At 30.3% G+C, this 22,482-nt stretch overlaps 1 long non-coding RNA gene across 2 annotated transcripts; it reads left to right on the forward strand.

Moving 5' to 3' along the window:
• The first annotated feature begins 4,389 nt into the window (after positions 1-4,389).
• LOC111030322 lies at positions 4,390-22,482 on the forward strand. Of its 2 annotated transcripts, none has more exons than XR_002604089.1 (3): positions 4,390-4,554; positions 21,852-21,993; positions 22,162-22,482. It is a non-coding gene; the product is annotated as an uncharacterized LOC111030322 (long non-coding RNA). The 2 variants fall into 2 exon arrangements; XR_002604090.1 differs by having other exon boundaries at positions 21,888-21,993.

Genomic DNA, 22,482 nt, shown 5'->3' on the forward strand with positions numbered 1-22,482 from the left:
CAAAGGTTGGTGAACAACGTTCGATCAAAGTTCAACAAATCATCAAACTACAACAGTACTAATTACTACTACACCACAGTGTCACCACTAAATAGTATACTGTACTATATTATAACAGACTAATGCAGGTAAAAGAAATACAATTGATTCATTAGAAAATATTACACATTCAAAATTAACTATTTACACATTTGTAATTTGAATACTAAAATAAAAATGTAAGAGTCAATATCAATAAAAACGAAAATATTCTGAACTTTAATTTACTTACCTTGTGTACATAGTATTCATATATCATTAACTTATGTTAATTTTATTGTAAGTAACTACTACCTCTGTATATTGTTTAATCGCTAGAAATAACCACATGGAGGTAACTAGTCTGTGTTGATAAGGCTTTTATTAGATTATTTTGTATATTGCTTGTATAGCATACTACAGTAAATTAATAATATTGAATTTTATTTTATAATTTAAAATCCGGTTGCTAATGTACTTGACTAATGTACTTTCTTTAGGTGAACGAAGACATAATGCGAGTATTAGGTTCATTGAAGGCTTATTGAATGCAGAGTAAAATCTTCTGAAATGTTATGTATAGTTTGTTTTATGGTATCTCAGCGCTCAACCTGATCCACAACTCCTTTTTAGTTTTTACGTCTCACATGCCACCACTAATTATTGAGCAAACGAGACACTAAGGTGATTAATGTCACACTCCACGCGTGGACCTAAATTTCACATTCTTTTTGTTTCTAATTTATAGATATAACTATATATAATTTAATATAATTTATAAACTGTTAGTTATGAATGTAAATATAAGATTTTCATTTTTATGTATGTAGCCATACTCGTCTTAATTAATTTTTTTATTTTACTCGATTACTTTTAAAAGCACTACTAAATTTCTGTCTTTGACCTCCAAAATACAAACTAGAACCAATTTACTACAAGAAACCACCCTCCCTCAATAATGGAGATCAAAACATTTGTCTACTAAAAAAAGTGCCTTTAGACACAAAACACCACACACACACACACACACACACACACACACACACACACACACACACACACGTAGGTACACAAATTGCGTTGAATAACCAATACATATATCACTCCGATATTAAACTAAAAACCAAAAATAAAAACATTTTCTGTTTACAGGTTTAAGTAAATGTTGATTGTTTTTTTTTTTTAATAACTAAAAAAAGTATGCTGACCACAAGAATAATTGTTAAATAAATGTATATTTTTTAATACCAGCTACCGTAAACAATTTTAACGTCAATCATTGTTATTGTTTTCGTCTTGGAAAACATGAGATTGAAGTGTGTATCAGGTGGTGTATACTTACCGTAATAATTATCACGGAATGTTACGAACATCGAGAAATCAAAACGTATCGGTAATAACGGAAACCTATATCTACTGCATATAGAGTAGGTATGTGTGATGGTATTAAATTTAATGTTTTCCGGAAAACGCATTTCAACAAAATATACGCTATACGCGTAGTGTATCGTGGTATTATTTACGTATTTAATCATTAAATCCTCGAATATATTATTACATGGCATATTTAAATCACATAATCAACGGTTATGAGCACAAGTATTAAAACCAAGACCCGTACAATACGAGTATGTTACTAATCACTGCAAGTGAATCATCTCGAATTTCCCGGAACTACTTCACAACAAACGATCTTCGGGGGAACACCACAATTTGATATTTCAACAACGGTGCACATCTCACGGCCGTTGTTTTAAGCCCAGCTGTTAGGCGAACGGTGTAATGCAATTTAATTATGGAATAGTGTGTAAATTATTACACTATTTCGCCGTTATGCATGCAACACTCCGTTACAACATTTCACCTAGTCCTCGTGTCTTTTTTTTATCACTGAAAAATAAAAGTTTTCTATCGATTCTTTTTTTTTCTTTTTTTTTTTTTAATACTATCCTATTGATTGGTAACGTTATTTTATATTTACCTCGTCCAACTGAGTTATAATACGTACTTTGTATACGCAATATGTATTATGATAATAATGGAAACGTCCATATACACCACCCGCGGTGGTAGTTGATAAAAGCTACTGTGCCTGTACTTCGCTCTGGCTGCCGTTGCTTACCTTGTTGTTATGCAATTTAAATATAGGAAATAAAGTTCGACGCACTGCAATATAGTTTTTTTCCCGAAACTTAGTTTTTGAAACCATTCTCTGTATTTATTTTCTTTGCGTTTCTTCATCTAATATAAGCTAATCATTGTATTTGACATCCTTCAATGTATTTTTAACAGTAACAGTTGACCATTGACCAAAACAATATCGCATCCTAAAATAATTTTAACTGTCAATTATTTGTTTATTGAACACTTTCTATAGTCGAATTTATTAATAGGTCACCATGTTAAATTTCGTGTGCGAAGAGTAAATTAACTTTCCTGTAATCGTGACTAAAAACCGTGATTGTAGATGGATCCTAGATTAATTCTGCTATAGTAGCAGGGTTCATTACAACATAACGGCTCATATAAACAAAAAAAAAACGTTACTGGGAAATTCGAGAAATAAGAAAATCGAGTTTGCGTGTTGTTGTTTTTCGACAAACTGTCAAAATAAGGTAGTAGCCATTATTTAATTTATCATCTAGCACACATCCGAATCCAAAGTAAAATATATATATTCTAATATACATAATACTGTATTATTTTCAGCTGGGCTTACTTTTTTTTTTAACGATTATATTGTCGTGTTATTTAACCTCGACGTGGAGAAACAGTTTCTTTATGAGAAAACTGAAATACCCAATTCTGGATGCAAATTATTTTCCGTATCACTATTTAAAATACCCGCCGGTTAACGTTTCTTTAAAGAGTACGGTAGATCGAAAAAAAAATGCGATTTCAAAGTGAATACCTATATCAATGCATACCTCAAACGTGTTCACGTTCTACGTTTTCGTCAATGAGTGTTCAATGAAAATGAAAAGTGGACATACAATTATTAATAACGAGGATTTGTCTTATTACATGGTATTATTCTTTTCACCGGGTGTGTTTGACTTAAAAAAATTGCGGAACCTCTAAAGGACGTCTGACACCGGTGCATAATATCTTGAATGCTGATGAGAAAATCTGTTTGTTTCAAACTCAAATGGAACACAAAACAAAATCTGCTGGCCACAAGTTTTATGGTTGACCGAGCACAGGTCCGTTTTCAGAATTGTTTACAAACCGTCTATAGAGAGTAATGGTGGTTGTAGGTTATGGGATATTAAGTTACTCAAGTCATAATAATTGAAGTGTAGAACTAGTTAACATGATGCATAATTAAAAGACAAGTGTGTGGTATATAAACATACAATATTATTACGTAAAATAGATATTTTTGTAATTACAAAATAAAGGTACAACTATAATACAATTTTTATGATTATAAATACAACGTCATAAGTTTTAAGTTATTTATGACTCATAACATACTTTAGAAGAGTGTTTACACTGTAATAGTGCAAGTGCCAAGTATACAAGGTATACTGTATAGGAACTAAGAGAGTTCAACGTCAAGTCTTAGTGGTGTTTCAGAATTAGCTAACAGGTTACTATTTTTTAAACGAAAAACGAATAATAATGTTTTTTGTTGTTGTTAAGCCCAAGGCAGATACTATACTATAACAATATCTATAATTTACCATTTCAGTTTTCATTTGAATACTGTCACTATACGTCTTCATGTCTGTATTTATCTTTAATCGATAGGTATACCTGCAATCGAGTTGTACGATGGATACTGCACTTTTGATTATGTTGCACTCGGCAATTAATACAAGACGTTCGAATAATATTGCTAGCGGATAACAATTAATGATATAAATTGTATTACAAGTCACGTGTCACACGAACTGAACTGTGGCCATAATGAAATTCACATATTATACATAATGATATACCACAAACATGCACTACATCTGTCATCTGGTTAACACCTCTGGTAATATTAAATCGAATGAATTTAACGGCACTCGAAATGTATTTCGCGCAATGCGAGGATCGATTAACAATTGTTAATATTATTAAGTAGTACGACAGAAGTTACACCGAATAGTAGTACAATATATTATAATATATATTCCGATTGCCAAATGAATCATGTTAATCCGAATCGTGTTAAATTATTATGTCAAGTATATATTTAGATAATAAACCTGGCAGCCGTTAAATTATTCAGTAAAACATTCGATATGATTACGAGCTATTCTAAAGTGCTAATTGCATAATATCATGTTTTCGATGTGTTGGCTCCTTATCTCTGGACAGGGTCATACGCGTATCTTAACTCGTCGTTATACAAAGTAATAGAACAAGAGATGAGTGGCGACAAGCGTATCGTTAGGCTCAAGTATCATATTCAGTTTCAAATTGCGTGTTTTAAGGTCGATAAAATTAAAATTGTTATCTGTTTATACCTGTGGCGTATTTATGGGGGTAAATGGATCAGATAGATCTACCCCTAGCCTTTTTTTTTATGACAACTTTAACAAGGTAAGAGTGATAATTATTTTATTAAACAAATTATTTTATCAAAAATGGGGTGGGTGAGTGAAGTATACATTTATAAAACACACTTGGTCACAGCTAAGCCATTCAATGGGACGTGGAACTTTTTTTCTTCACTGTATTAATGTGGTCCCAGCCTTCGATGACGTTTGCCATATCTATGCTCAGATTAGTAATATTATGCTGGTTAAATTCACGAGCAGTACGATTAAAGACTGCCAAAATGACATCTAAAATAGTTATTCAATGGGATGAATAACAATATATCGAACAGATATTTTTCATATTTTATCAATACGATTTCTGATACCTGCTATATTATTATAAATACAAATTACAATTTGCTTCATCAGAATGAGAAATTATTGAAGTATAAATCGATAAATTGCAATTATTTTTAAATGCTATAGCTTATATTTTTTGTTCTGCAACAACAAGTTGTTTGAAATATTTTAAAAGTATGAAAATCAACAAGCAAATACAAAAAAGTAATAATTACTAAAAGAAACCTTATTTTAATATTTTTGAACAATAGCAAAATGAATAAAAAAAAATAAAAAAAATAACGAGATGAAAAATTGTTTCATGGTTATTAAAAAAAAAATGGCTGTGTTCCGGGAAATTTAAAAACAACATTTTCACTGCACTTGCCAGACTATCGAGCTTGCGCTGTAACAAATTACTAAACAATAAGCAATATGCAGTCATAATATAATAACATAGTTTGATCAAATTAGATTTCGTAATATTTCGAAACTTATTCAGTGATAATATTAAAGCTGCAATAATATTCAACATTCGGCATTTCGACAGAAAACTATAACAATATGTTCAAAAATTATGCACAGCCCCGTGGAGTTATTTGAGCAGTAGTGATGGTATTAAATTACGTTGAGCATCACCATTGTTAATCTTAATTCTTAACTTTCACTTGAAAGCAATTAACAGTTGACGGGCTTGCGTGTCGGAGCGTTATCGAACGGATATAATATGTTAATGTATTCTTTTTGAAGTATATTTCACGTTACCGGTAATTTGCGTATTGTAATTTATCTTCGTTGTATGCATATTATAACCAGAAACGACGGTGCCGGCATTGGTTTTGTTTGAGGATGAAAAACTAAAATTTCGCATTTCCTCCCCCCTCCCCCTCCCATGACACGGGTGTATTAATTAAAGGAAAATCCCAGATTCAGTCCAGGACAACGCGTGCAAGCGTAGTATACTAGTGTGAGCTGTATGGGCCGAGAGCACCCTAAATAAAAGTCCGAGGTCCGTCGTAGCGGTATCGAGAATGAGTACCTGTATGATTTACAAAGGGACTTATGATGTTTTTTTTTTCGCTCAATAGTCGACCATAATAATAACCACAAAGTAACATTCGTTTCGCGCCGTATCATACGTATAAGTGGATCGAATCACCTTAAATTTATAATTGGCGACGAGGACACCGCCGTCATCGGAGAAGGGATGCTTTCGCCATCTCTATGAGGTCGTAGCCAGTTTGGCGGGCATATCGTAAGCGAACCATACCTATACCATGGTATAATTGGTTTGTAATTACACGCCGCAAGTTAGCGATAACACAGACCCATCAATATTAATAGTAACACGAACGATAACATATCATTTTCCAAACTCCATTCTGCCGACGTTTCAGTGTGGACAATATTCTCGTCATAATAATGAGCATCCGCCTACGGAGTAGGGTTACATCGATCTGTTCGGTCCCCACTGCTATTTTGCGAGTTTGTTCAGTTTTAATTTTGCAACTGCAAATCGAATATCTAAACTACTTATCTTGACGACCTAACATTAATTTACCTATCTTTTTTCTATTCATAATAAAATAATCAAGATGGGATTATTAATTTATCTTGTTAAGGATATTTCTATATTTTAAACGTATTTTAATTTTAAGACAACGCAATAAAATATAATTTCATATTACACAATTAAAAATGAATTTGGTAACTTTTATATTTTAGAACTCACCTGTATGTTTTTTTAAATATTAGCTTGTATGAATCTGTATTGAATAATTATGTTTTGATATTTTTTTAATACAAGCTTTTATTAATTTAGTAGGAGTAGGATCGGTATAAAACCATCTTAATACAAATATTCGTAATGTACAGATAACTAACGGACGGAAGGATACATCGGAGATGCAAATTTGTATGTGTTCTGAAATTATGTTTGGAAACCCAAAACTGCAGATATCACTTGTTTGATTTATATTTGTTTCAATTATATGTCACGCACACCGTCTTGCCATAATATATCGATGTATACTTTGTATATACCTTATGAGTTATGACTGTAATATAGGTTTATGTAACTTTACTTTAATAAATGCATTATAATTATGATTGTCATTTTGACATCAAAATATTTTATTTCACATGATCAACTTTGAGATTGCACTTTGAGAATACATATTTTATTAAATATTGTGCACATCATTATAATAGTATATACCACATTCACTTTATCAATTACCACTATTTTTCACCAACAATACAGCACAGTTAAATGTTTAAAATGTTCAATTGTTTCGGCAAAGTATGTAGCACTCCGAAATTGTTTTATAAATTAAACTTAACATCGACTTAAAATATGAGTTTAAAAAGGATATTTTTAAATTGTTTAAACATTACCTGCAACAAAGAAAACATACTAAGTCAATACGCCGAGAGGGTTATTGGTGTGTCCACTATATTTAACGATAATATGTCCGAAGCTCAATACTTTTAAACCAATACAGCTTTCTGCCAGACTCACAGGTCAAACAAAACTTAAAATCATCAATTTAAAAATATATTAGTTTACTCAAAACTACATAGTTATTATAACAGTTTATCAAAAACTTGAAATATTGTAGTTTTTAAATAATCTTTTTAGAACTCTGCTTCGATAAACTTTTGTTCTGCACACAAAGTTTATAAGCTCGTATAGATAACCCGAATTGTATTTATTATAGAAGCTTAAAACTATACGGTCAATTATTTTCTCTATATAATTCATGTTACTCCTTAGTCCTTACTTCATAAGATGAAACTTAAATTTAAAATTAGAAACATAGCCAGAAACTTTGAACTAATATTAGAGCTCAACATGTGAACAAAATTAACCAATCGTAAACTAATAATTATTATTAAAATTCAGCGTTATACTACTTAGTAATGTTTAAAAAACGTATTATGTTAATTTCATCAACACACAATCACTTTAGTTGTATGAAAACTATTAAAATTAATTTGCCATGCATTTTTTAATTGAATACAATAGTGTTACAAAAAATAAAATTCAATTTGAATAATATTATCACATTTATTATTTTCAATACGAGTTTTAAGTTCAAGCATAATCACTCATCATTGTTTATTTGGAAAACAGTATGATTATAAATATATAAATAGGTCATAACTCATAAGTGTCTACCGTTAAATTGCGAACTATAGTCATACCATATTACATATTTGCACATGACTTCTCGGAACAAAGTGAAGATTTAAATAATAGTTTTTATGATAAATTATAGTATTTTGTAAAACTTGTGTTCAGTTCTAAATTTCTAATACGAAGTACTATCTGGTCACAAAAAAAAAAAGGTACGTAAACATATTATTTAAACTTGCAACTATGATAATATATTTTCGATCTTGATTCAATCATAGTGTTATATTATTTTCGTAGTACCGCTACTATAATAATATTATTTTTCATGGAAGTCGTCCGTATAAAAATACAAAACAATGTTTTTGTAAAATATATTTGACGTGGCTAGATATTATAGTGGTAGGGGTACTAAGGCAGTTGGTTATTATTTGAACTTAAGACTTAAAAAATAAACATTACATTAAATAAAAATCATGATACGTATAACATTTTAAACAAACTTCAACACAACGACAACGTTGTGGCAGTGTTTTTGTTTTACATATTATAAAATATACGATCATCGTAGATATCGAAGACTTTGACGTTGTTGAAAATGTTTTTTTTTTATTGTTCAACTGCTATAGTTTTTTTGTACATGTTTACTGAAGCCGGTTTCACTGTTCGCATATCTTCCAGAAACAGATGTTTCATACAGGCGCATCGAGAGATAATTTTAAATTTAGATAATATTTCCTACTCTCTGATTTCATACATTTACAATACACTCTCATTGTTTTAAGACAACTTTAATGAATCCACCAGCCCCTTAATATTTTGCCAACTGGTTGAGTATCATTGTCACTGTCGTTTTTATCCTCAGATCTCCAAACACATCCTCTTGTCGAGCTATCAATCAAATGCATTAGAGATAATCAAGAAGGCGCACACTACCCAATCCGTGATTTTAACCGTGTATTTTTTTTTTCTCCGACATTCAGCTTAATGAAACACTTTATAGTGCAATATACGCCTCTTCTAGGACACGCTAGTATTTCCATTATTTTCTCTTGGAATTTGAAATCCTAGTTTTATTTATTTTATTAGATTCCTTTCTGGCTTTTTCTAGTAAATACTATTTAATAGTAGTTAAATAATATTATACAAAATAATGTTACAATAATAATAAAAGTAAAATATCCTAAGAAATATAAAATTCTGTCTTAATGGACTGACTGATGTTCGCTTAGCATCTATTTTCATGGTATACAATAATTTATCATTGAGTTCAAACTTAACACATCCATTACAGTGATCTAATAAAAAAAGAACTACGCTGAATTTATGTTATAAAGAAGAGAAAGTTTTTTTTCATGTTGAGTTATAAAAATGCAAATTGAATGTAAAAATAAAATAAAAGTTAGCATTTGTTTTCATAATTGTTTTAACAATTTTAAGAAGATTCAGACGATTTGAAATTAATCTGATTAAAATGTCATGTTTGGGTTATAGAAAATTAATCTTAATATAGAAAAATTAAAATTAAAATTAAAACAAATTTAAGACCAAAAAAATGAATACTTAAATAAAAATTGATGAAACTCAAATTATTAATATAATAATCCTTCATTGTTTAAAACTAATTTCGTAAAATAATTATACATGATTTCAGTAATTAAAAAAAAATACAGACAAATAATAAATATAAAAACTTCTAGTACAAATTATACAGTTACAGTATATAGTGATGTTTTTGTTGCAAACTTTTAAATAATTAAAATAATTTCAAATATTGTATAGTGAAAAAGAAAATTTGAATACATTATCCGGATTACTTTTATAAACTTGAAAATTAAATAAAAAGTATTTTACACAACACACTTTTATGTACAAAAATATTATGTATTTTATTATTACTCTTCTTTATACATAAATACAATATAGTCCTTAAATTATATTCAATGCCAACGGTTATTTTGGTTTTAGTATTGATACAGTTTATTGGTATTTTAGTCGCACTAAGTCAGTGGAATCAATAATCTGAGAACTCATTATTCATACACACAGTTATAGATGAAACAGCCGAGTGAAAGAAAAAAACTCATAATAATACTATCGTGTCAGACTCACAACTGTGAACGTATCACGGTTCAGATGTCACAATTTTCAATAACTTTTACTGGATTTTCTGAAAAGTGTGCGATTGGAAAAACCACCGTGAAAACTGCCCATTCGATAACTCGTGCGATTAATCACGGTATCTGTGCGTACGTATACCTATATTATTTCGACTACCCTAATTTAAAAAAAAAAAAAACAAAAACGATTTATTCCAAATACTACCTAGCTCTCCGTCAAATCCTATAATCGCCATAACCGCGTACCGCAGCAGCTGCGGTATATACCTGTATTGTGTACCACTCGTTCACCCGAAAACTTAACTCTGCCTTCATACCACAGTAATAATTATCGCTTGCGATTTTCCGGCCTCGAACCCCATGTGTGTTATACGCGACACGGACGGTCGTCGTCGGTTCGCGCCTTTTTCGTGCGACCGATCGTCTCCATCAGTCATCGTATCGGCTTTCGTACACTGATTGACTGAGACGTTACTCGCTCGCGACGGGTGGTTTTACGTGATGTGAGTCGACGGCGGCGCGCTGTCATGTTTTCACGTGTGTTACGCGTATTACGCGATTGGCTGCCGGGGGGGGGGGGCTGAAGACCGCGCGTGTGTGTGTGTACTGCACGGGAAAAATAGGGGTGTGAGTGGGGGTATAAGGGTGAAGATGTGAGCCCCAGACACACGAGCCCGCCGCTCCAGTCGTCGTATTCGTCGTCGTCGTCGTCCTCCTCGTCGACGGTGCAAAGCCAATTTGTCAGACTCGAGTAACTCACGAGCGCGTGTGCGTGCGTGCGCGTATACGTGTCAAACCGATTGGCAACATCCTTTTCCGTTACTCCGCAGACCGGAAACACCCGGACGCGGAGAATTATTCGTATTTTTCCTCGTCTTTGTATCCGTTTGTACATATATATATATATATTTTTTTTTTTCTTTTATCTTATTTAATTTCGTTTATCCGTCTTCGGTCGGATCACCAGACACCCCGTGCCCGCACACGTCATAACCACGGCTCTGTGCGCGGCGCCGAAACTATGAACCGGCTGTAGTTAAATCCCGTCTCGAGAGATTGACATCCATCCGAGTTTATAATATTATTTACTATTTAATAATATAGTCAACATTATATAATGATATGTTGATACAGTTACAATACAATGTAGTGCATATATCGAATAAGTGAAAGAGTTGTTGAAAGAACCGCACTTTACGTAACACTTGACTCGATTGTTTTTAATTTAAAATTTTAAATACTAATTCAATTCAACTTTAGTTTAGTCCCAAATCAGAACCATTGTCAATTGGTGAATTAAATTATCAAGTACAGAAAAACCATTTCGTGAGGGAAATAACAGAGGGCAACTACAGCTATATAGTGAATAAATCAAATTTTTACCACAAAAAAAGAGACAGTGCTCAGTATGGTTTTTTGACATCACGCTCTTACTAAGAGAGGAAAACCATATTTCACACACAAATTAATCTACTTTTAATGGTGAAAACGGTATTTTATTTCAATTATAAAAGCCCAAGGGCATAGAGTACAAAATAATGTATGTAGAATAAAATAAGTAGTTATTAAGGGTGTTGTATTGATTGTAGCCCTCGGGGTCCCATCCCCGTAAAACCGATTTCAACAAATAAACTCTACAGACATCCATTAGCGTCGGCAACAATTTCCAAGGAGACTTCATTTCAACAACGACGGAACGTCAGTCCTCCGACTTTTGTGTGATTTTACGACCTACAAAACCTTTACACACGACAAACTTGTATGACAGTGATCGGTAGAACGAAAAACATGTCTCTGTAAAACAGTGTATTTAAGCAATAAGCATTGTAATCTCTGAGTTATAAAAGGACATTTCCGTCGAACACGTTTTATTTATTTAGTCGCAGTGCGTGTGATTCGGCAGAAGGTACTCCCATAAGTATTTCGAGGACTTAAAGAGGAGGCCTATCGTTGAAGTTTCAGTGCTGATAAACTACACCGGCAAAACCGGGTTGCGTATGAATTATCCTAATTTGCAAAGATGTGGATCAGTAAAAGTTCTTGTGTGCAGGGATGTTGCGTGCTCTCCGGATCTTATCAAAACTGTAATTTTGACGTAATATAAACGAGGAACGCAAACTTTAGGCAAATATAGTAGATGGATGTATAAATATAACGTGTGTACTTTATATACATCAAACCGTTACAAATTTGTTTGTTGTGGGAAGCTTCTGAATTTTTTAGGGGAACCATTGCAACTACTTTGAGCTTACAGTTTTCTTTACCAGAATAAATTATTACGATTGTTGTCGAGACTCAGATGATAACAAGTTATAAACTAGTGATATTGTTGTTTAGTGGTGGCTGTTGTTTTAATTAATTAAAAAAGAAAATAATAATGAACTAATACCTGTACATGTACCTGTACAGTATACTCCTTAACTGTAAACTTAAAGATGCATTTTTAAATGTATATTTAGAACATCAAAATAAAAAATTTAAGCTTAAATTGAATTAAACTCAAGAAGAATAATTCATATATTTTTACTACTTATAAGAAATAAAACTTATTTTATTAATATTGTGTTTGAGTGAACATAATATTTTTTTTAATAATTAACGCAAGTGAAAACTTAGAAAATAACCAAAATAAATTCTATGAAATAAAAAGCATTTATTCGTGAAATTATAATAATTCGAAATAAATTAGTATTTTTAATGAAATGGGCTGATACAAAATATCGCGATGTAACAACAATGTTATATTAGATGTAATATTTTTCTGGTTAAGTCGTCATTTGTCAGCATACATAGTGATAGGTAATTGGTATTTAGGCTGTTCCGTGAATAATTTGCGGTTTATTCGCTTGAATTTAATGAACAAGTAATTTTAACATTTAACCTTCAGAACTTTTAGTAGGCCTGAAACTGTCACCCTCCAACTATTATCACGTTTATCACTGATATAAATATTTGGATAAATTCTATATCGGTCTCTCTAATAGACGCTCAACTACTTTCACTTTACGTATTACAATATTTATTTGAAACGGCTTGTTACATTTATTTGGTAGAGTGATGTTCTGAAAAAAAAAAAAGAAATCCAATTTATTATTTCAAACTTATTTACCAATGAAACTGGATTGTATAGAATAACATATCCATATTCAACAACCGATTTACGTTTTACTTTGAAGACAAATGGGATTACCGAACTCACAACAATATCGCGTTTTAAAAGCCCATCATCTTCACCACCTCACCTTAAATCGTGGTAATGTGTGCATTAAAAGTTAAGTCGGTGGATATAAGGTATCGTTGTATTTAACAGCATTAGCATAATAATATTATGTAGTTTATGACTACTTATCGCATATCAAGGAATGACTTGAGCTTAATTACGACTAAAAATACTAGATAACATCAATATTACACCCTACACATTTCGACGTTTTCGTAAAAACAAAAATATAATTATCTACACTCCATTAGGGAGAAACAATTGAAATCAGTTTTTGGTTAAAAAATATCCCAATGATCCCAAAAGATGTAGGTAAGGACTACGAATATAGTGAGAGTTTTCAGGGTGCCATGAATTATAATTGCAATCCTAGCTCGTAGGTGCGCAGGCGAAATATTAATATTTCAATACTGATAAACTGTGGAGGGTTATAAAAATGACTATAGGTGAAAACAGCACAACTTGAATTATTTACATATTAGCCACATAAACTCATGAGAATTATTACAAAGAAAACAAAAATTGAACACACATACACACACAACTAATAATAGTATTAAGGTTACCACTTAACTAATCATACAACTATGATACATTAATATTATCCTTTAAACTCACAGCCTCAGCCTCAAATAAATAACTCTTATCGTTTTAAAACCAAGAATTTGACATATAATTTCAGTAAGCATCTTTTTCAATGTTATTATCAAACGTTAACCTAAGCTAAGTCAAACGAAAATCAGTTTTCAGAACTCAGTGTCAAAGCCAGACGTGATACGGGTCCCACAGAATCATCAAATAGTTGTGTTATCGATGTTGATTTAATTAGAAAACTTAAAATCTAATAGATTGATCTAGACTACTAATTAAAAACCAGATTTTGCTTCTTAAACTATTCAGTAAAAACTATTCAAATTTGATGTGTCTGCAAACTAAAATTTCTCTATGCAGAAACCAGAGTTGTCAAATAGAAAAATATACTTTAATCTCCAACCATGTAATTGGATCTGTGCCAAATTTGCATAGTATTACACAACATATAATTTAATTAACACATAACTAGAAACTAAGTTAATTTGAATCTACCTACCCTTTCACGACTTATTTCCACTTCGTTCGGCTTCAAATTTTGTATATATATATGATAAGTATTTTTTTTATATTCCGATCTTTATTTAAACGATACCCTATTTATTTTTATCCAATAAACAGCTCTAAAAATTAAATATTTATACATTTTGGGATAAAAATACAATTATCGTTTTAGTAAATATAAAAGTTAGTTATCAGTTATTAACTATGTATATATTTATTAATCGTTTTACTTATTATGGAACAACAATAATTGATAAAGTGCCATAAAATTTAAAATAAACTAAACATTATAGAAAATATAGGTCTGATTCCTATAAAATATTCTGACTTTCTTTTTTTGAACCCATTTTGAATGTACATAAATCACTCGTAACCTAAAATATTTACGTTTGTAAAATAATGTGATTTGTTTATGTTTCAATATTTCATTTGCAAACTAGCTGTTAAAATTTAAACAACAAATTAACTTTTATACGTATTATACACAACAACCAAGTTCGTTTTAACCGAACATCGTATCGTCCGGACGATATAATTTATTCCTTTGAATTTAAAATTAATTGCAACTTGTTAGACACGTCAGTTTTCAAAAATATCACGTGCTCGTGTCTGAATTGAATAAGTCGTTAGGTCTGAGCTGACGAGAAAATGTAATATATCTCTTTCTGTGTTGCGAAAATATGAAATATTTCCCCTTCGAAAGTATAATTTCCAGACGGGCTCCGATCCTACGCTGAAAAAGCAAGGCATCATACATCCGTCACGAAATCGGCAACAGCAGAAAATCATTAATAATTCATAGTCTGCTGTCCAATCTTGGTGAAAAATAACGCGACGGGAGAAGGGAGGTACGACTATTTTTCTTAGATCTCGGCCTCTCTTGATGGCGGTGTTTTTTTTTCATTCCAAACGAATTTTAAATGTAGTTAACGTTTAATACATATTTTATTCGATTAATTTATTTTTTATTAAAAAAAAAAACAATAATAATAAAAAATAATAAGTTATATTATACGTAACAATAATAAAATAAAGTAGTCGTACTGGATTGTTCACTAAAAAATCGATATTACTGTTTAAGTGCCTACTCGTAACTGCTGCTAGCACACTTATATAATGTAAAAGCATATCCGGTTACCAGTCGTCGTACCACGTGTTGGTGCCTGCCCGGTGAAGATGATTTTTTTGTTACTGGATTCTATATCATTTATGACCTCTGACCTATTTCTATCCGAAATATGTTTGGCCGTTGGCCACAACACTACCCTTGCCCAATTATTTCGGATCGTCCTGGAACAGAATATTCGTACAAATAAAATCAAAAAGTATATAAGAACTAAGAATAATTTAATTTTCCTGACTGGGAACATTTAAAATTGTTTGTCCGTAATCTTTCTTTGTTGCTTCACAAAATAATATATTTTATTTTAAACAGAAGGGCCGTTCCTTGTTTATTTCCGAGAATCGATTAAAAATGTTGTGCAACACAATAAGCGTCTACTCAGTCGTCGTGAGGGCAAAGTTCATGAAACTCGATGCAGAAGAAACACTTTGACATTTGTGATTCGCATAAAATACTAATCCCATACTGTGATAAATTATTCAAACCGAAATAACTATGGTGCTGAGAATCTACCAAAGATCATCGCAATTGTGACGATATAACTCAAAATAGAGCAGATCCTGTAATGGACAGGGGATGGAGATGAGCGATTTGATTCAAAAATCAGACGACGGCTGCAGTATGACGAAGTTGACCTCTCGGACACACATGCCTTTCTGGTTGGGTGACATATTTGTCTTAACATAACAATAATAATAGTGTTATTCGTTAGAAGCGATGAAAGGTCTTCCCGTAATTAAACATATTATAATTTAAGTGAGTTACTTTGGCCCCGTCACTTACTCTAAGTATATAATAATTAATGGAAAATTATGTAATATCCTTTGTAATCATTTGTAACTTCTAAAAAAACATTTGTAACCTACCCAAAACCGTTCAAAACCAAGTATCTGTAGTGGTGGGCTATAGTGACGTCACTACGACCCCGCCACACAGATACTTGGTTTTGAGCGGTTTTGGGTAGGTTACAAACGTTTTTTTGGTGGTTACAAATGATTGCAAATGATATTATATAACATGACATTAATTATTATATATTTGGGGTAAGTGGCTGAAACGAGGTAACTCACCTTTATAATTTCACTCTTTTAGTATTGTCCTACCAGGATCAAAAGTCGTCCATGCGACCTCCTTCGTCATCCTGTAATCGTTTTACTTTTCCTTTATTTGGTACGTCTGGAACACGACTGTCTTTAAAAAGTTATAAAATTTAATTTCAATTTCATTATTTACTGCAAGGTACAGGATAATACATTTAACATAAGACACTCATTAAAGACACTAACCTTTTTTTTTTTTTTTTTATATCATCACAAAACAATATTTTTGAAAGAAATTTTAAATTATAATTTTTACTTACCTGGCGATGTATATACAAGTATTAAATTTCAGAAAAGTGGCTCATTAGCTAAAGGTATTTAAAGTTTAGATAATCTGAGTGGTGGACCGACATTTTGTGGGATACCCTACTTCACTTCGCTCATCTAAACTTTAAATACTTGGAACTCTTAAATTACTACTCGTCCGAAATTCGATAGTTTTTGAAATAATAAGTGTCTCATGTTAAATTGATCATCCGATATAGAAGACTACTTAAATACTTGTTGTACTACTTGTTTATTATAGTTATTTTAGCAGAGAATACGTTGCAAATTATAAACTCCACAAAGGACATTTGTACAAGTACATTTTGATTTATTCTCGGTAAAAATGATAGTAATTATAATTCAATGGTTGCCGATCAAAATAATAACTGTCGGTCGTGTATTGGATATCTAGATATGATATAACTGGGTGAACGGCTGAGCGCCGCCGTCGTCATCAATAATAAACGTCAAAAAAATTATTTGATTTTTATGAATCAAGTGTGTATGGTATCGGAGTTGGAAGATTGCTATTGCACGAATGTCATAAAAAATATAAAAATGTAATTGAAAGTCAGAATCTGCCAAATATTGCATACGAACCAATACGCTATGATAATAATATAGTCGACAAAATCATGGGAAATCTGAACATTGTTTATTTTTATAAAGGGTTGACGTAACGAAATAAAATATCAAAATATGTTATCCACTTATGTTTCCGCTCTCGAGAGGGTGGAACTCTACAAAAAGTATCAATAAACTATTAATTAAACTATTAAAAAAGGATGAAGAACTTAAACATGTTTTAAAATTTAAAAAAAGGGCTGACTTAATATTATTATTAATTTTTTCTTTGCTGTCATTTAATTTTCTTTTCTTATATAAATAAAACAATTGATTAAAAGTTGATGATTGTTTGGTTAATAGTATTTATATATACACTTACTATCTAATATTTACCTTGAGTTATTATCATTTACTAGTTTTTTTAGTTAAGGGGATTGATGGAGGTCAGATTTTAAGAAGTTCAAAATACGCAATTTTCAAAATGCATACATATTGGCCTAGTACGTAAATGTGTGCAGAATAAGTGATCATTATAGAGTATGTTCCGATATTAGTTATTTATTCAAGGGCAGACAGTTTTTAAATAGTTAAAAGTTAGCAAACTTAGCCTTGGACTTAATTCTTAATCTTTTTGACCAAAGAACAAAAAAATGTTATCTACATATTACATAATAACGTACATAAAAAAAAAAAAACACTGCGATTTCATGCAACGAACAATATGTGTAGAAATAATCTCTTCGTGGATTTAGATTTCTCCGAATTTCCTGATCAATATTATTTATATTTTAAATTTATTTGTTCTCATTAATAATATAGTAATGGTTAAGATAAGTTTTAAGTGCTTTTGATCTTGTACTTAAAAATATTCAAAAATGATTTAATTTTAAAACTATCTTGGGGTTTCAAAAAATTAGTTCAGAGTATCTTTTAATTTACAAATTATAGTATAGTTTATATTATATTATATAGTTTTAACGGGTAATTAATATACAATAAGGAACGCAAACTTTACTGAATGAGTCATCGGTATAAAAGTATTCAATATTAGTATTGTAAGTTTGAATACATAGGTGGCTCAAATAATCCTTTAACAAGAAATTAATTAATTCATATTTACGTAGGCACATGAAAAAAATTATTTAATGAAAAACCGTTTTATTCTCATACAAACTCTATAGTGAAAATATGAATTTACATTTAAATATTACAGAAAATGTTTATTCATAAAAATAAAGATGTAGGTACCTAGTAAAGAAATCTTGGTATTTATAATCTAAGTAATAATTATTTAGTAACAAAAAGTTTCAACGATAAACTCTGTGTGATTATTTTAATTTAAAAATCAACTAACTATTTAATTAGATCAAAGTGATAGAGAAGTTCAGTTTAATTACACTAAATACTAATTAATTTCATATTTCATGCATAATTTGTAGAATAAAAAGGTTATTTTTAAATATAAAACACTAAATAGATTGATGATGTTATGTAATTTCGTTTTTAGTTACCTAATTAAAAAATTGCTAAAACAAAATATAATCTAATTAAAAGTTAATTTTTACACATATTATATAATATAATATATGCTTAAAATTATTTCTATAAAAATCTAAAATGTTTATTTCGATTTAAATAAATGTTTCTAATATTAATTCAGCCAATAACTGACAATTATTCGTTTATAAATTGAATTTTTTCACACGAAGATCAGTTTCTAGGCGGATTGATTGTTATTACATAATATAACAACATATTTTTGTCAATTAAATATATCGGAAACGTACATATTTAGAAGGTAGTATTTCGTTTAATTACGTTACTTTAATAATTTGATTCGATACATATATTTGTTAAACTGTAATGATACACTTTAATTACAAAATAAATTGTTCACTTGTTAACGATGTTAACGTGCTCTAAAAGTTTGACGTAACATATTTTATTATACAATAGTTACGGAAACTGGGATCTGGGATGGTATAATGATTATGCTTTGGGTGGATGTCAAAGTTGTGAAATTCCCATCGGTTGTAGAAAAAAGAAAATTCGACAAAGAACCGAATTTACGGTCAAACCTTTAACATGTTGTGTATTCGACTTTTTTTTATTATGTTGTACCATTTACAAACTACTTGAAAAAAAAAATACAAGCGAAATAATTTTTCCCAAACGGCATGACCGACAAGAACGAAGTTTGTTCAACAACAGCGCATCTCTTTTCGACCCATATTAATACTGCACTTGACTTTAAGTTATGCGCACATAAATTATTATTTATTATAATGTAAAGATTAATCGTTTTCGGCAGTGATGTCTTATCCACGGTGGCTGGGTGCATCCCACCTACCAAGTAATTTGTTTTGTGTTCTTTGGTATATTATAATAATTAATATCATATAGCAGCCGGACGCCAACCGCCGAGGCACCGCGACTAGTCTAAGAACCCACCCCCTCCCCCCACTCCATCCTTATCAAAATGTGTAATTGTCTACGCCAATGGTTTTCGGATTTAAAACAAATACACTCAAGCTTTTGATATATTCACAAGCATTATGACCTCCACACGGCTACGCGAATATTGCAATCTTCCCAAAACCGAAATCTATACAAAGTCAAGCCAAGCGACATCAAAGGTACTCTGAATTAATATAGACTTGAATGTAAATAAACGGCCCAAATAAAAACGTACTAATAAAACTAAAATATTAAAGTTAATGATTAATAATGAACGAATATATTATTGAAAGGAAAACATAATGGATTGTAACCACTGCTGAGTATGTCTATTACAGGTTATTTCCCTAATTCGATTAAAGATAATTAGTGAAATAAATATTATATAACCACTGTTGGAACTAACTAATTAATTAAAGAAGTGTTATCAACTTACAAATTAAAAACATCAGACTCTCATTATAGTATCTATTCATTTTAACAACTAAAATAAGTTTAGTTTAAAAAACTTGAAATTTAACAAAATTTAAATGAAGACAGCGTTTGGTACTTACGTAGGTTAAAGTGGTTAAATTGCAAATATTTTATAAAAAAAAAATGTAGAATACAGGTTTTTAATGGTTTGTATAAAACTAAAATTATTAAAATATTAAAATCGTTATATATACCCACGCATAAGTTATTAACTTTAAAATAAGAATTATCAGTAACACTTTAACTTTACTGTGTTAAATTTAAAAAAAAATCGATGATACTTTCATTTTTTTAGTCGCAATATCCGGGTGGAAATTAATATAAATATATCGACTTAAAAAGATTTCGCTACTTTTGACGACACGTATTATTATTATACTCGTACCAAATAAAAACGAAGTGGATTACGAAACAGTAAATGTACTTTCATAAAATATCCGCTTTTAGAAACCTTATACATATTATACTAGATTCGTAGCTATTATGTGATATTATAGCCAACTAGGTTTTAAATACATTATTGAACGTAACGATTGAACCTTTGTGGCTTTATTGAAAATATAAATTGTATTTATTTCAAATAAATGGTAAAAAGATACGGAATTAATGTAGTCTGTAATACTACATTGAATGTGAAAATCAAAGTAGAAAAAATTTGAGTTTTATCAATAGAGCGTTATATTATTATTTCTGGGAAATATTATGAAAGAACATTTTAACATGTAGAATGAGATTCATAAAAAATATGAATGTTTGAATTATTCGAATCTATAATAATGTTTATGAAAACTTTAAAATATAGTTTACTAGATACTATAATATTTTATCCCAAAAGTTACAACATTTCACAGAATTTCAAATGGTGGGGTGGACAGACAATTTAGTTTATTTTAATAAATTTGTTCAATATTGTATTGTTGAAGATAAATATGTTATAAAATCATACTGTAATTATTTTGTATGATGCTAGTTTATTATATTACATCTACATGATGTGCTTCATTATTTCGTATTTAATTGCATCATCATAATTCATTATGACTAACTTTTTATTCCATATTGTTTTAACATAAATACATAATGCATAATATTCATATAAAATTGTTTTATAAATAATTGTTACCGTTCTATTACGAAAATACGATACCTACCATATAATTTTGTCCACAATCCAAAGAAACATATTATTTCAATACGTCGTGTTTTTAATTACTGCAGTAACAAACGAAGTTTGCGCAGGAACGTTTATTTTTGAAGGAATGTCTTAGATTCACCCTAAACGAAATATTTTACACTTCACTTATGGTTAAGAGGTTTCAAGGTTTATTACATTTTACTTAGTATTTGCACTTAACTTAAATTTCAAGACTAAATTGTTTCTGGATATTTTATATCACGAAAATGTCTGTAAAAACATAAGCATCCAGATTTTTTAAGTAATATTTTATTTTATGAGATAGCGTGTATTTACCAACAACTTGAATAATTTAAAAAAGGTGGCACACACGAGTTGAAAAAAATTCGGAAAATGAAGAGGTTCAATATTGATGACCGAATGTAAGCATACAACACTTGATGTATCAGACAGTAGCAGTGATGAAGGTAATAAATTAATGACTTCAATCTATCCTAATTATTAAAATAAGTTACTCAAAGGCTTAAAAAACTATGGGCTGTAATACTTATAACATTAAACATGTTTGAAATTATTGTGTTTAGAATTTTAGTTCCTACAGGGTACTGTATAGCATATCTATTTCTGCATTTAAGGTAACCAGTAATGAAAAGGCTGTAAACTATACAGAGAATAAAACACCTTGACTGAAACAATGCACAGTACAACCAAATGAAACATTTCATTCATTATTATCGGATCAAATGAGTAAGCAATCATCTTCAGTGAATCAACTACCATACATTCAATCAAGTTCTTAGTATCAAGTATTTTTAAATTTTTATAATTTCAGAGCACACCCATAACTTAATACATTGAAGTTTAATATTTATAATTAATTTTACACATTTCATACAAATGGTCTATCAAACATCATAATAAACTTTATATGTCTATAATTCAATTTTAATGACGAA

Source organism: Myzus persicae, unplaced genomic scaffold (genome assembly GCF_001856785.1).
Source record: "Myzus persicae strain clone G006 unplaced genomic scaffold, MPER_G0061.0, whole genome shotgun sequence".
NCBI lineage: Eukaryota > Metazoa > Arthropoda > Insecta > Hemiptera > Aphididae > Myzus > Myzus persicae.